This window comes from Sus scrofa, chromosome 8 (assembly GCF_054392235.1).
Source record: "Sus scrofa isolate SSC_HxYL_T2T_F1_AM1 chromosome 8, Sscrofa_HxYL_maternal_Yorkshire_Landrace_v2.0, whole genome shotgun sequence".
Lineage (NCBI taxonomy): Eukaryota > Metazoa > Chordata > Mammalia > Artiodactyla > Suidae > Sus > Sus scrofa.
In genome coordinates, this window is record NC_139390.1 from 120,639,498 (window position 1) to 120,654,569 (window position 15,072).

The 15,072-nt window shown below is 41.7% G+C and overlaps 2 long non-coding RNA genes across 4 annotated transcripts in view; one reads left to right on the plus strand and one right to left on the minus strand.

Moving 5' to 3' along the window:
* The first annotated feature begins 942 nt into the window (after nt 1–942).
* Nucleotides 943–6,991, plus strand: LOC106504747 (uncharacterized). The gene is made up of 3 exons (XR_014813247.1): nt 943–3,240; nt 3,359–3,493; nt 5,781–6,991. It is a non-coding gene; the product is annotated as an uncharacterized LOC106504747 (long non-coding RNA).
* Nucleotides 3,698–15,072, minus strand: part of LOC146401012 (uncharacterized) — an 84,686-nt gene continuing 73,311 nt past the window's right edge. For 2 of the 3 annotated variants that reach the window (XR_014813240.1, XR_014813239.1), the window contains exons 3-4: nt 10,312–10,425; nt 6,964–7,693 (exon numbers count right to left, since the gene is read on the minus strand). This is a non-coding gene — a long non-coding RNA (uncharacterized LOC146401012). Of the gene's footprint in view, nt 7,694–10,311; nt 10,426–15,072 lie in introns of all 3 variants that reach the window. The other variant, XR_014813238.1, reaches the window with a different exon arrangement.

A 15,072-nucleotide genomic window follows, 5' to 3' on the forward strand; every position in this document is an offset into this window, starting at 1 on the left:
TGGGCACAGCCCTAAAAAGACAAGAGACAAAGAAAGGGTTGGGACTTGAAGTGCAAATTGAAACAGATGCCCTGCCCTGCCATCCCTGCTCATGGATTGAAAGTGAAGGAAGATGATACTGCTGAAGGACATGCTAATTGTATGCAGACCTGACTTTTCATCCATTAGGTCAAACTAAAATATCTAATGAGAAAGGTACAGAGTCTGCCTGTTTATTGAAGCCTTTTGTATAATGAAGGGGAGGTAAGAATTGCATCATGCTGTGCTTTCCACATGAAAGCATTCAGTGACCTCAGACATGCAATAAATACTATACTAATCATGTTTACAACTTTCTAGTAGTTAAATATTGTCAGATAAAGATACATAGACGATGAGTAATAATAGATGAAAATCTTTGACTTCCCGGTTTCTTCAACCCTTCTAATCCTATGTGTGTTTTCAGACGGTGGCCATTAGAATATACATCATATATGCAATCTATAAATTTAACATGAAATAACATCTTGCTTTTATATTAATGTTATTATTGAAAAGAATCCAGAGTACTTTCAAGTCATTAACTCATTTATTATATCTTTATAACATTCTCTTAAACTTTGATGACTCCTTAGTTTGCATTCAGTATTTAATATCAAATGCTGTAAGATTCAAAAGAAAGTCATAATAATAATTTAAAAGAATTTTTTTTTTTTTTTGCTTTTTAGGGTCATACCTGTAGCATATGGAGATTCCTAGTCTAGGGGTCCAATCAGAGCTACGGCCACTGGCCTATGCCACAGCCACAGCAATGAGGGATCCGAGCCACATCTTCGACCTACACCACAGCTCACAGCAGTGCCGGATCCTTAACTCACTGATCAAGGCCAGGGATCGAACCTGCAACCTCGTGGTTCCTAGTCAGATTCATTTCCTCTGTGCCACAACAGGAACTCCCATAATAATAATTTTAATAATTGAAAAACTATCTCCTGTTTTCTTTTGTGTTTTTAAAACTCATTGTTTTTTGGAGTTCCCTGGTAGCCTAGCAGTTAAGGATTTGGCATTGTCATAGTTGTGGCTTGGGTTTGATCCTTGGCCCAGGAACTTCTGTATGCCATGGGTGCAGTAAAAAAAAAAAAAAACAACAACCCCCACATTGTTTTCTATTTAATTTGTTGGCATTATATCACCCCACCCACTCAACCTGACGTTCTTCATTCTCTGCTGCCCTTGCCCTTTTTTGAGTAGGTCTCATAAATTAATCATATCCTTCTTTTATCCCTCTCATCCTTTGATTTCTTTCTGGCTTCCTTTGTTGTATAGTTGACACTTGAACAATTCTAGGGTTAAGGAGGCCAACCCTCCACACAGTTGAAAATCCAAGTCTAAATGGTTGTTGGCCCTCCATATTCTTGGTTCCTCCAAATTTGCAGATGTAGCCAACTGTCAATCATGTAGTACTATAGTATTTACTACTTAAGATACTGAGTTTTATAAGGGAGACAAAAGTACAGCCTATAAATCCCTGGTTTCAAAGTGGACTCAATAACATTGGAAAAATAAGATAAATACATTAGAATTACATTTATCAAAATGTGATCATATTTTACTTGGAAGTAGCTTAAAATGTATTTACTAATTTCACATTTGTTTTCAAAGGTTTTCAGCCTAGCTCATGGATGACATGCCATTCTGCTTAGAACCCACATTAATTGTGCCTACTAGTGCCAACAGCTTCTGTCCTTCCATTCCTAGGATAACACCTTTTGAACATGATTGGTAAGGTGGTAGATAACCAAATTAATAGAAAAAGTTATGAGGAAAACATAGAATAACATTAGTAATTGTATTTACTGAAATGCTAAACTGTAAGTATATGGCTATACAGGTCCCCATACAGTCAGGGTCTTGGCAGGAAAAAGATGACATAGCCAAAGGATATAACTGCAAAGAGTTTAATGAAGGGACTAGTTATAAAGGGTATAGTCTGAGGGGTCAGTACAAAGATACGACAAGAAATGATGAGGCCCCCAGGGACACCGAGATATCATTACCAACTCTAGGCCTGAAGGAGGAAGACAGGGAAGGATGATCCTTCCACTGGATAAGAGCCTGCTCTGTGAAAAGGGACTGTAGGACAGAAGCTGTGGCCTTAGGGGGAGGCGTGTAACCACTCAGAGCTGTGGCAAGAGCAGGGAGAGTGAAAATAATGATGCCGACCTCTCCTCCTGTCCTCAGATTTCCTGCTGATGACTGACCCTAACCCTAAAGCTGAAGGGCGAGGAAGCCCAAATGATGCCATTTCTAAAGGCTCAGTGTTCAGGGGTATAGGACAGAGCTGAGATGGGTGAGAATGGATCTGGAAGGGCAAATAGAAAATAACCACCACAAATCCCTACAGAGTATCAGGTGTCCACGCAGTGGGTTTATGATAACGTGTTTCTACGGCAGTGAACGCCAGCATCCTCAGCCCGATTGGGGAAAGGCATAGTGGGGCAAACTGAAGTGGCCAATGACCTTAGAATTTAACTTAACCAGTCAGTCTCCCAAACCTCCTCCCACCACACCAACTACTACACAGGCTAAATGTAGCCGAATTGTTAACATTCCATCCTCTGTTATTTTGGTGGGAAAACGCTCTTTTGTCAGGCCAAACTTTACCCTTCTAGTAAGGGACAACTGGGAGAAAATGAAGCCAACATGAAGGTAAGTTAAGCAGTTATTCAGAGATGTCTTGGACAATCCCAAATTAAACCACACACACAACAAAAAGGCAGAGGCTCCCTGAATGGCCTCTCAGAAACACATAGTCCATGTTCAAGGTCTTAATTAATTAGAATTAATTTGTGAAATCATTGGGGGGTACAGTATACTCAAAATGATTCTTGTGTGTCACAATTTACTAAGAGTAGGTTAAGACTCTGGTGAGTTGATTAAGCCTATAGCAAATGGTCTTCTCTGGCCACATAATATGACCATGGATTCCCAGGCATTGCGTGTTGATTCTCCCAAACAACGGGGCTTTAAAGGAGACAGAGGAAAGCCTACTCTTCTCATCTCCACCTATTTCCTGGCCTCCAATTCGACATTATCTTGACCAAACTGTGGTTATTTTAAATAGAGTCTCCATGATCAATAAAACTCTGCTATAGAACGGAAGAGGACAGAGGAGCGGTCATTGTATTTGTCAGTGAGGTCACTGGTGTCCTTTGCCAGAGAAGTTTCAGTGGAGCAGAGCCTCCTACCTGTTAGGCCAAGGTAGGCTGTTGAGCTATGACTGGTTGCAGGTGTGTTCAAAACTAAGCCCTGAAGTTCTTGGCATGGTGGTTGGGGTGGTGGTGTTGGCACCTAACGTGACCTTGATTGTTGTCCTCAGGATACCAAATAAATACAGTAATTCTGTCTGGTTGCCATGACGTGGAAAAGTTTGGAAAGCACAGCTACAGAGTGATAGCAGTGGAAGTCAAATTGCAATTCAGGAGGACTGAGTGGAGAAATGGAGGTGGAGGCTGTGAGTATAGAGAATTCTTTCCAGATACATGATAGTGAAAGATAGAGTGAACAGACAGATTCCAAGCATGTTTAATGGGCAGATGCTTGAGGACGTTTGTAGAGAGTAAAGGGTCTGGTCGTGGTGCACTGACAGATAAAGGGAGGAAAAGTGTGCAGTGTTAAGGCAGGAAAGAGAAGGGCTGAGAGAGTTTAGTACTCTGGCTACTATTTCCTTTGTTTTTTTGTTTGTTTGTTTTTTGACTTTGTCTTTTTGCCTTTTGAGGGCTGCTCCCGTGGCATATGGAGGTTCCCAGGGTAGGGGTGTAATCGGAGCTGTAGCCACAGTTACACGGGATCCGCAACTGCGTCTGCGACCTACACCACAGCTCATGGCAACGCTTGATCTGCAACCCACTGAGCAAGGCCAAGGATCGAACCTGCAACCACTTGGTTCCTAGTTGGATTCGTTAACCACTGAGCCACGACGGGAACTCCACTATTTCCTTTGTTAAAAAGAGGTTGAGTTATCCACTGAGAGTGAGAGAGACAGGATCTTGATATGGGGTTTTAAGAGAGAAAGATTTGTAATATCTGCTATCAGAAATGAGAAAGGAAGCTGGCAAAAGATAAGGAAAAATTTGCCAACGTTGAGAGTCAAACCGAGGATGGAGCTCATACATTTGTAATGAAGCTAATCAGCAGTGTTATACACTTCACACAGCTGTGCCAGGACACCTGAGTGCTTGAGACAAGACAGTGATTTGATGGTCTTATCCAGGACCAAGACCTGGAATAGCAAGTAGAGAAGATAAGCTGCAAGAGAATTGAGGCAGTGGGTAATAACAGGAAGGGTAGAATTCGAACTTGTTAGAATAAGAGTTCTGCCTTATTTGTCTTGTTCATTGCCATATCTCCAGTACTTGGAGCGATGGCTCTTATTTGTGAATTATAATCACTTGGAGCACTTTAGACGTTCTGGTGCCTAACCTGCATCTAGAACCAATTAAATTAGAATCTCTGGGTGGGTCCCAGGCACAGTATTTTTTTTTAAATGTCTCTGAATGATTCCAGGCTACAGCCAAGGATGAGAACTTGTCTTGAACAATGTCTAGCATAAAGTAGAAACCCAATAAATTTAGTTTAATGAGTGAAATTCAGGTTTGATTAGACAGGCTCTAAAACTAGGAAGGGCTGAGGTTGGGAAAAGGGATAAAGACTGAAATCTCCATGAGCCTGAAATGTAGTTTTGAGTGGGTACAGTTCGAGTGATATGCTTTAACCTATTTCTGGCCAAAGGACTTTTTGAATAAATACCATGGAGTAAAGCTTGCTAGGTATAGCAGTTAAAGATCTCAAGTGAGGGTGTTGCAGGGTTTGAGAAGTTAAAAATTAAAGTTGCAGAGGGGAGGAGGGGAGGAAGTCTTGCTGTTCATGGCAGATCAGTGGACATTGATCTCTACTGAACTGCTTCTGACTTGCACTTCCTCCTGTTATCTTCATGAACCTAAATTCATGTTTCTTAGCAAGTTTCTCAGGCCCTCTGAGTCTGAGGTCACCTTTGCCTCCCTGGGACTGGGTCCACCTTACAGTAAGACACACCTAAAGTCTTACTATGAATTAATTCATTCATGTTCCTGCTTTCCAGAGAGTATCAGGTGAAGGCATCGAAGTGGAGGAAAGCAGAGTGGTGAAAGGTGGGAAATGGTGTCTAAATTCACCAACCGTGAATAGCTTGAGGCTATTTCAGTCAGGGCTTCTATAGAGCAAAGATGACAACAGAAACAAAAACAAACCATAAAACTAATGTCCTACCCAAATCCCATAATGGTTTAGGAGAAACACAGCGAGGCCAATGACCTCTAAATTGGCATTTCTTCTTCATTTTATTAGGTATTTACTGCTCACTTATCTTATCAAAACCCACAACCTCTATGTTATGGCAGTCACATTGAACTCTGCTGGTGGACTGGGTGATTACAGTGGGTTGGGCTCCCATGAGAGCTGATTTACCCTCCCCACTGCCCAACACCCAAGTCATTTCCGAGGAATTATTTATAAATAGTTGGATATAGTATGGTCAGGTGGTAAAGAAGTCTGTAACTCATTATGTTATTTTAGGAAGAAGTACTTGCACTTCTCCCCCTGGTGGGGTAAACATTAACTTTCTAGATGGAAAACTGCAGTCCTAAGCATCTTGGTGCCCCTGTGGTCACGGACATGTCTGGGGGCAGCTCCAGATGGCAGCATGTAAAACAAATGATACGGAGCCTCAAGCAACACTTGATGAAGTATTGTTCTTTTTGCAGGAGACAATCAACACTCAAACCAGCAAAGCTGGTGAACCCTCCTCCAGAGCCTGCTCCTGTGACAGGATCTTTTGGGAAGTTTCAGGAGGACAAATAACACCCTTCACTGCAGTAGGTGAGAGGAGATGAGTGGAAGAAACAGTCACAGTGGAATCTACGTAGGAAAGTAGAAGACTTCAAACTGAAGACCTGAGTGCTCACCAAAGCAGTAGGACTGAGGAAGGACACTAGGTCTCTCCATCCCATTGTCACTACCCTGTCCCTTGTGACCACCTCCCAGCCCAGACTTAGAATGGAGAACTTGCAGCAGCTTCCCAGCAAGCATCCTGCCTCCAGTCTTGGCCCCCTCCATTCCATTCTGAATTCTGCAGCCATCAGGCTCTTTCTAAAATGCCATTCTGTGGCCATCATTAATAAATCCACAAATAACAAGTGCTGGAGGGGCTGTGGAGAAAAGGGAACCCTCCTGCACTGCTGGTGGGAATGTAAACTGGTACAGCCACTATGGAGAACAGTTTGGAGATACCTTAGAAATCTATACATAGAACTTCCATATGACCCTGCAATCCCACTCTTGGGCATCTATCCGGACAAAACTCTCCTTAAAAGAGACACATGCACCCGCATGTTCATTGCAGCCCTATTCACAATAGCCAGGACATGGAAACAACCCAAATGTCCATCGACAGATGATTGGATTCGGAAGATGTGGTATATATACACAATGGAATACTACTCAGCCATAAAAAAGGATGACATCATGCCATTTGCAGCAACATGGATGGAACTAGAGAATCTCATCCTGAGTGAAATGAGCCAGAAAGACAAAGACAAATACCATATGATATCACTTATAACTGGAATCTAATATCCAGCACAAATGAACATGTCCTCAGAAGAGAAAATCATGGACTTGGAGAAGAGACTTGTGGTTGCCTGATGGGAGGGGGAGGGAGTGGGAGGGATCGGGAGCTTGGGCTTATCAGACACAACCTAGAATAGATTTACAAGGAGATCCCGCTGAATAGCATTGAGAACTATGTCTAGATACTCATGTTGCAACGGAAGAAATGGTGGGGGAAAAACTAATTGTAATGTATACATGTAAGGATAACCTGACCCCCTTGCTGTACAGTGGGAAAATAAAAAAAAAATAAAAAAAAATAAAAGACAATCCAGAATTATATAAAATAAAATAAAATAAAATAAAATGCCATTCTGGGAGTTCCCACGTGGCTGAGCGGGTTAAGGACCCAGCATTGCCACTGCAGTGGCTTGGGTCGCTGCTGTGGTATGGGTTCGATCCCTGGCCTGGAACTTCCACATGCTATGAGTGTGACATTAAATTAGATTAAATCAAATTGAATGAATATAAAATAAAACAAGTAAAATACGGTTCTGGTTTTATCACCCCCATCTGAGCCCATTACATGGCTTCTCATTTCTATTTCTCAGGATAAAGCCTCCTCTGAGTATAGCAGAAAAGTTCTGTTAATGACATGATTTCTACCTGCCACTCCCACTTTCAAGTACTTCACTACATGAAACTTCTGGGTTGTTTAAACTGGTGAAGCTACCTGGCTTGCTCTTCCTCTCCTTTTGCTGGCTAATTCCTTCGTATTTTTTAGGACTCTGTTTAGATATCCTAGTGGGCACTTAGAGCACCCTAAACTTCACCTATCATAAATTATTACATCTCTTAGGCTGTTTAATTATCTCCCTGTTGTTCCTTTACAGGAGCAGAAATGCTTCCAATTGCAGCAATGTTAAGGGAACAGATGAAACAGTCAATAAAGCAAAGCAAATCGAGACCACCTTTAATAAAGCAATTTGTTAGTCCTTCTGACTGCCTCCTACGAAGTCTTCACAGTACCCACAGGGCAGATGCAGGGTTTCCACCAACAAAAACGTGTCTGAAAGAAAAATACATGTTTTACCTTTGAGTGCCCCAGCTTCACTGAGTAGTAATCAGTGATTGAAAAAAAAAATTCAACTAAAACTTCCTTTTTAGCACTGTAATATGTACTCAAATGACATTCTCTGCAAAAAATAGGGAAAGAAATCCAACGGGATTATGGGTTGAAGCCAATCAGCTCTACTGGAAGAGGACTGCTGCAGTCTGGGGGAAAAAAAAAAATAGAATGGAAAAATTCTTGCAGTTCCTAACAAGGCAAAAAAAAAAAAAAAAAGTTTAGTTTGGCCTTGTTAAGTACAAATAGAACTTGGGTGGCAGAGAGAAAAGAGCAAAGGAATACTTTTGTAATTGTGTTTTTCTCCCTTCCCCCAATGGAAAATTTTATTGCTGTTTCTTCTGATTTCTGTATTTTTTTAAGTGGTTTCTACAACAATGACTTGTTTACTGTTTTTTTGTTTTTTCTTTTTTGCCATTCTATGGCTTATGGAGTTCCTGGGCCAGAGACCAGATCCAAGCTGCAATTGTGACCAATGCTGCTGTGGCAACACCAGATCCTTAACCCACTGTGCCAGGCCAGGGATCGAACCTGTGTCCCAGCTCTCCAGAAAAATTTTTACTTTTTGGAGGATGGAGGGAGAATGATGGCTTTGGGGATATGAAGGAAAGAGGATCTCTGAGTGAGGGACTCCCCCATCAGTAGAAGGTGTTGGAAGCCCCAGCACAGGAGACCCCAGTAATTGTCACAAAGTTAAGGCCAGAACCTTATTTGACTTGGCTGCTGTCTTTTGTTAGAGACAAGAGGCAATGGTGGTTGACCAGGGATGATGGCTTGGTGATGGGAAGGAGTCCACAGATTAGGGATAGGATTTGTTAATGGGTTTAAGGAGAAGGAGGTGATAGAAGAGGGGAAAACCATCATAACTCATAGGTGTGTAGCTTTAGCTTCTGGGTAGAGCCAGTTACCTACTTGGGAAAGAATAGATTAAGGGGAGAAACTTTTTAAATTCAATTTTTTTTGACTCTGCCCATGGCATGCAAAAATTCCTGGGCCAGCAGTCAAACCTGCACCACAGCAGTAACCAGAGCCATAGCAGTGACTACATGGGATCAGTAACCTGATGAGCCACAAGAGCTCCCCTAAAATTTAATTTTGTATAAGTTAATTTTGAAATTTCTGCTCAAGGGTCCTCCTTTGTTTTACTCATACACCATTGCAGTACCTATTCACTGCATAGCAGCAAGAGGATCCTTTTAAATTGTAAGTTATTCACTGACTCCATATCTAGATCTGAGGAAAAGCCAAAGTCATTACCTCATCTTCTACACACCTCTTTGTTCATTCCCTTCCAGCTGTACTATTCTCCTTCTGTCCCTTAAAAACGCCAGGTACATTCCTACCTCAGGATCTTTGCAGAGTTTCCTCTTTTTTCCTGGAATGGTCTTCCTACAGATATCTTAGATATCTTCCTGGGAGTTCCCATGTGGTGCAGTGGGTTAAAGATCTGGCATTGTCATTGCAGCAGCTCAGGTCATTGCTGTGGCACTGGTTTAATCCCTGGGCCATGAACTTCCACATGCCATGGGCTTGGCCATACACACACACACACACACACACACACACACACTCACGGATATCTCCCTGACCTTACCTCCTCCAAACTTTTGCCCAGATTTCAGCATCTTGGGAAGATCTACACTGATCACCCTATTTAAAACCACGACTGCTCTTCCATCCCTAGCACTCTACTTTTGCTTTTTACATAGCACTTCTATTTCATCACCTTCTATTATGCTATGACTCTTTCATAAGGTCAATTTTTAATCTTTGTCTCCTCTCACTGAAATGTAAGCATCATTAAGGAAATTTGATACAAATATATCCCAAGAACCTAGAATATTTCGGGGAACGTAGGAAGTACTCAACAAATATTGGTTGAATGAGTAAAAAGAATTATGGGATCTCTAGGACATGTCAAATAGATGGCTGGACAGATGAGTCTAGATCTCAGAGGAGAGGTAAGACTAGGAAATACTCATCCATGAGTGAAAAGTGGTTAAAACTACGAGAACGGATGAAATTACCCAAGGTAAAAACATGACTAGGAAAGAAAGTTTCCAATATTAAGACCTGAGACATGCCAACATTTTAACATCAGGTAAAAATGGAGAAACAAATAAAGGAGGCATATACTTAGAACTAGTGATGTAGGAAAAAACCAGGAGATGCCTGGAGAGGAGTGTTATGTGAAGGAGAGAGGGGTCAGCAGTGTCAGCCCCAGCTGTACAGGTGGGTAAGATGAGGCTAGAAAAGCCTCCACTGTACTGGCGACAATGGCGATCTTTGCCAGCCTTGGTAAAAACAGCTTCTGGGAAGATGGAAATGGAGGTGGAGTTTGCCAAAATGACTTGAGGATATACTGAGGGACTGTACTTTAATATAGCTCTACCAAATAAGAACAAAGAAATCATAAGAGAGAATAACTCACAGGGTCAGAACTAACAGAAAAGAAGATAGCAGCAGATCAGCAATGTCAGTACATTTTTGGAAGACAGGAAGCACATGAAGAAGTAGAAGCTGAGTTTCTTAGCAGAGCAGAGCAATATACAACTACCTACCTGGGGGGCATAATTGAGGTGTTCTGCTGATGAGCAAGTCAGGGTGCCATGTAGAACTCTTTAGATGTTCTGCACTTGGATCCTGTGGGCACTACGCAGGTAAAAGCACTGTGCCTGGATAAAAACAGGGATGATGGTTGAAAATTTTTATGGAATAGTGGTGCTCACTGATCACCTTCCTTACGTGACCTACCCAGAAGACTACAATTACGTGTACCTTCAGTGTGCACAGAGTTTGTTTGTTAATTTATTTATTTATGAATGTCTGTACCTGAGGTATATGGAAGTTCCCAGGCCAGGGATCAAATCTGAGCCACACTTGCAACCTATGCAGCAGCTGTGGCAATGCTGGGTCCTTAACCCACTGTGATGGGCTGAGGAATGAACCCTGCCTCTGCTGTGACCCGAGCTGCTGCAGTCGGATTCTTAACCCACCACACCACAGCAGGAACTCCCCAAAGAATTTTATTTACTGGAGAAAATGGATTAGAGGGAGGTTCTTGACTTTGAGACACCAGGTTCCAGATAAGGGTAGGATGAGGCATGGAGTAATAAATATGGGGATTAAGGGAAAATTTACAAACTGAATTATATTTCTTAGATCCCCTTCCCCTGCTATACTCCCAGAATTCTGTCAATAGTTTGGATAGTAGACTAGAGGATTCTTCTCTGGAGAATCTAAATGACCCATGAGAAAAGATGGACAGGGAGTTCCTATTAGGGAACAGCAGGTAAAGGACTCGATGTTGTCTCTGTGAGGATGCAGGTTTAATTCCTGGCCACAATCAGTGGGTTAAAGATGCGGCGTTGCTGCAAGCTGCCGTGTAGGTTGCAGAGGCAGCTTGGATCCAGCATTACTGTGGCTGTGGTGTAGGCCTCAGCTGCAGCTCTCATTCAACCCCTAGCCCAGGAACTTCCATATACTGCAAGTGTAGCCATAAAAGGGGGAAAAATAAAGAAAAGAAAGAAAAGACTGACAAATTTTGGAATTTTCAGAATCATCCAATAAAAGGTACTGTCTTGGCCTACTTAGGTTACCATAACAAAATATCATAGACTGGGTGGCTTAAACAATAGACACATATGTATCTCACCCTTCTGAAGGCCTGGAAGTCCAAGATCAAGGTGCTAGAAGGTACAGTGTCTGATGAGCACCCTCTTCCTGATGTGCAAACAGCAGCTTTCTTGGAGTTCCCGTCATGGCTCAGGGGTTAACAAATTTGATCAGCATCCATGAGGACATGGATTTGATCCCTGGCCTCGCTCAGAGGGTTACAGATTCAGCATTGCCATGAGCTGCGGCTCGGATCCTGCAGACTCGGCTCATATCCTGCATTGCTACGGCTGCAGCATAGGCCTGCAGCTACAGCTCTGATTTGATCCCTAGCCTGAGAAACTCCATATGCTGCGGGTGCAGCCCTAAAAAAAAGCAAACAGCAACTTCCTTGCTGTGTGGAAGGAGATCTCTCTCTTTTCCTCTTCTTATAAGGCCACAGATCCTACTGGATTAGGACCCATCTTCCTCACCTCGTTTAATCTTAATTACCTCCTAAAAGCCCTATCTCCAAATACAGCCACTTTGGGGTAGCGCTCCAACATATGAATTTCATGGGGACACAATTCAGTCCACATGTGAAGAAGAAATAAACATCAAGAGTGTGCCTTTTTATACATTTAGGATCTGGCTATAGTGACAGTTATCCCACCTTGATCAACACAAGGGGATCCTACAGAGGACAGCGAAGGGAGAGCCATGCACCAGCCTTTTTTACAGGGCAACCACCCTCTCCTGCCCAGAACAGAAAATAGAGGGCTTTTGGAGGGAGGTCACCAAATGAAAAATAGAACTGATGTGTTCAAACATTTGGCAAAAATTATTGGTAAAAATTCAGCAAGTTTACTGAAACATTTAGAAAAAAATAAATGGTAAACACATGGGAAGCTAAGCAAAGGCAGTTTCAACTCCAGGAGAAACAAAATGTGGTATGAAAAGGAAATATTCTGTAACATGCCATTTGGGTGAAACAGAGAATATTTACTGGTCATAGTAATGCAAATGACCACGACTTAGCCAAAATTTATAATAAGGCGACACGGAGGGGACGAAGAAGGAAAGGCATGTGTTGTATGTATGTGTGTGCATGAGATGACATACTTTAACTTCTGTAATAGGAGGGGTTTAGAAAATGTTTAAAATAGATCAAGAAGCAAAGTATCATTCTATAAAAATATGCCAATAATTACTACAAGAAATAGCATAAAAGTTGACAGTGGTTTCCCCTGGGGAGTGGATGGGGGAACAAGATTGTAGACTGGGCAAAGGAGCATTGCTTTTCACTAAAGCCTTTTAGTATGTTGCATATTTATAATTTATAATTTTTTTTTAGTTTTCATTTTTTAGTGGTGCCCAGGGTATGTGGAAATTCCTGGGCCGGGGACTGAACACATGCTACAGCGTCAAGTCAAGCCACTTCAGTGACAACATTGGATCCTTAACTTATTGAGCCACAGAGGAGCTCCACTGGTTGAATATTTAAAGTTTATATGCATATATTGGATAAAAAATCAGATGCACATTATAATTTTCAAGTACATTGTATTTATACGTCAACAACAAACTAAAATATATATTGTATGGGACAAATACTGAGTGATGTCATTTGTATTTATATGTGGAATCTAAAAAATAAAACTAGCGAATATAACAAATAAGAAAACACACTCACAGATATAGAGAACAAACTAATGTTTATCAATGGGGAGACGGGAGTGGGGAAGGGCAAGGTCGGGGAAGGGAGGAGTTCCCGTCATGGCTCAGTGGTTGATGAATCTGACTGGGAACCATGAGGTTTCAGGTTCGATCCCTGACCTTGCTCAGCAGGTTAAGGATCCGGCGTTGCCGTGAGCTGTGGTGTAGGTTGCAGACGTGGCTTGGATCCTGCGTTGCTGTGGCTCTGGTGTAGACTGGGGGCTGCAGCTCCTATTAGACCCCTAACCTGGGAACCTCCATGTGCCGCAGGTGCGGCCCTAGAAAAGACAAAAAAAAAAAAAAAAAAAGTAGGGGAAGGGATTAGGAAGTATAAACTACAATGTATAAAATACACTGCAAGGATATATTATACAGCACAGAGAATATAGCCAATATTTTATACTAACTATCAGTAGAATATAACACAACAATTGTGAATCACTGTACTGTACATCTGAAACTTACATAATATTGTAAATCAACTATACACAATTTAAAAAATAAATACAGGAGTTCCCGTCATGGCGCAGCGGAAACGAATCCGACTAGGAATCATGAGATTGCAGGTTCGATCCCTGGCCTCGCTCAGTGGGTTAAGGATCTGGCATTGCCATGAGCTGTAGTGTAGTTTGCAGGTGTTGCTGTGGCTGTGGTGTGGGTTGACAGCTGTAGCTCCGATTGGACCCCTAGCCTGGGGAACCTCCATGTGCTGTGGGTGCGGCCCTAAAAAGCAAAATTAATTAATTAATTAATAATTTAAAAAATCGTTTCAATTCTCACTTAAAAATGAAAAAATTAAAAAAATACATAAAATACATTGTATGGGAAATTGAAAAGGGGAAGATAGGACGTATGGATGGCTCTTTCAGGAAGCTTTGCTGGCAAAAGAGAAGAAAGGGATGGGGTAGCAGCTCAAACATTCAAGGGCGGATCTAAATAAACATTTTTAAAACTGAAGTAAGACTAGGCAATGAGATCCTGCTGTACAGCACTGGGAACTACATCTAGTTACTTATGATGGAGCATGATAATATGAGAAAAAGAATGTATGTATGTATGTGTGGCTGGGCCACCTTGCTGTACAGTAGAAAGTTGACAGGACACTGTAAACCAGCTATAATGGAAAAAATAAAAATCATAAAAAATAAATAAAAAAATCAAACTGAAGTAAGAATATTTGGTTAACAAATCAAATAGTGCAGAACTTATAATGAAAAGCAAAGTTTCCTGCCACCCATCCAACCCCTTTCCAAAACATCGCTTTCCATTTGCTTATAAACTTTTAAATGTATGGCTTCTCTCAGCTCAGGAGCATGAATGCAGTTTCCCGCCCTGCGAGAGGAGGGCACAGGCAGGATTTCTGCAGAGAGCAGTGTCTTACCAGCTTGTGAGCAAGCCAACTGGCACACTGCTCTGCCCATGTCTTACCACCACCCAGCCTGTTGCAGAGAGATGAAAGCCCGGAGGGGAAGCTGGGAAGCAGGCAGTTAGGGCTTTTGTGTGGCACTGCTCTGCAGAATCCTGTGATTTCTCAGAATCCCAATGTCCTCATTAGGAAAATGCCTGTGCAAAGAGGAAAGAAAAATCCAGTACTATTTGTAGCATAGCTTAAAGCTGTGAGGCTTAAATTCCATTTGAGGAAGTCTAGAGAGTGATGTCCTCTCTTTGCCCCCATTGAGAAGGAAAGGTGAAAAGAGACTCAGGGAAGTTTTTCTGTTGGCATCTTTCTTCAGCTAGTATGTTCATAATTACATGAACTTATATGAGTTATAAGTATGATCATCACTGTAAAGGGACATAGAATAGTTCTTGTGGCCACATCTCCACTGAGGGTAATGTAGGTAGGGATAAATTTTATTGCATTCAAGTGTGTATAATTGTAATAATATATTATAAACATACAGTGTTTATTTTCTGAACATTAATCAAACAACTATACTAGTACAGAAGAACAACCAAAACTATGCAAGATTTTAAAACAATCATAAAAATCCCCTAAGGAAAATGACTTA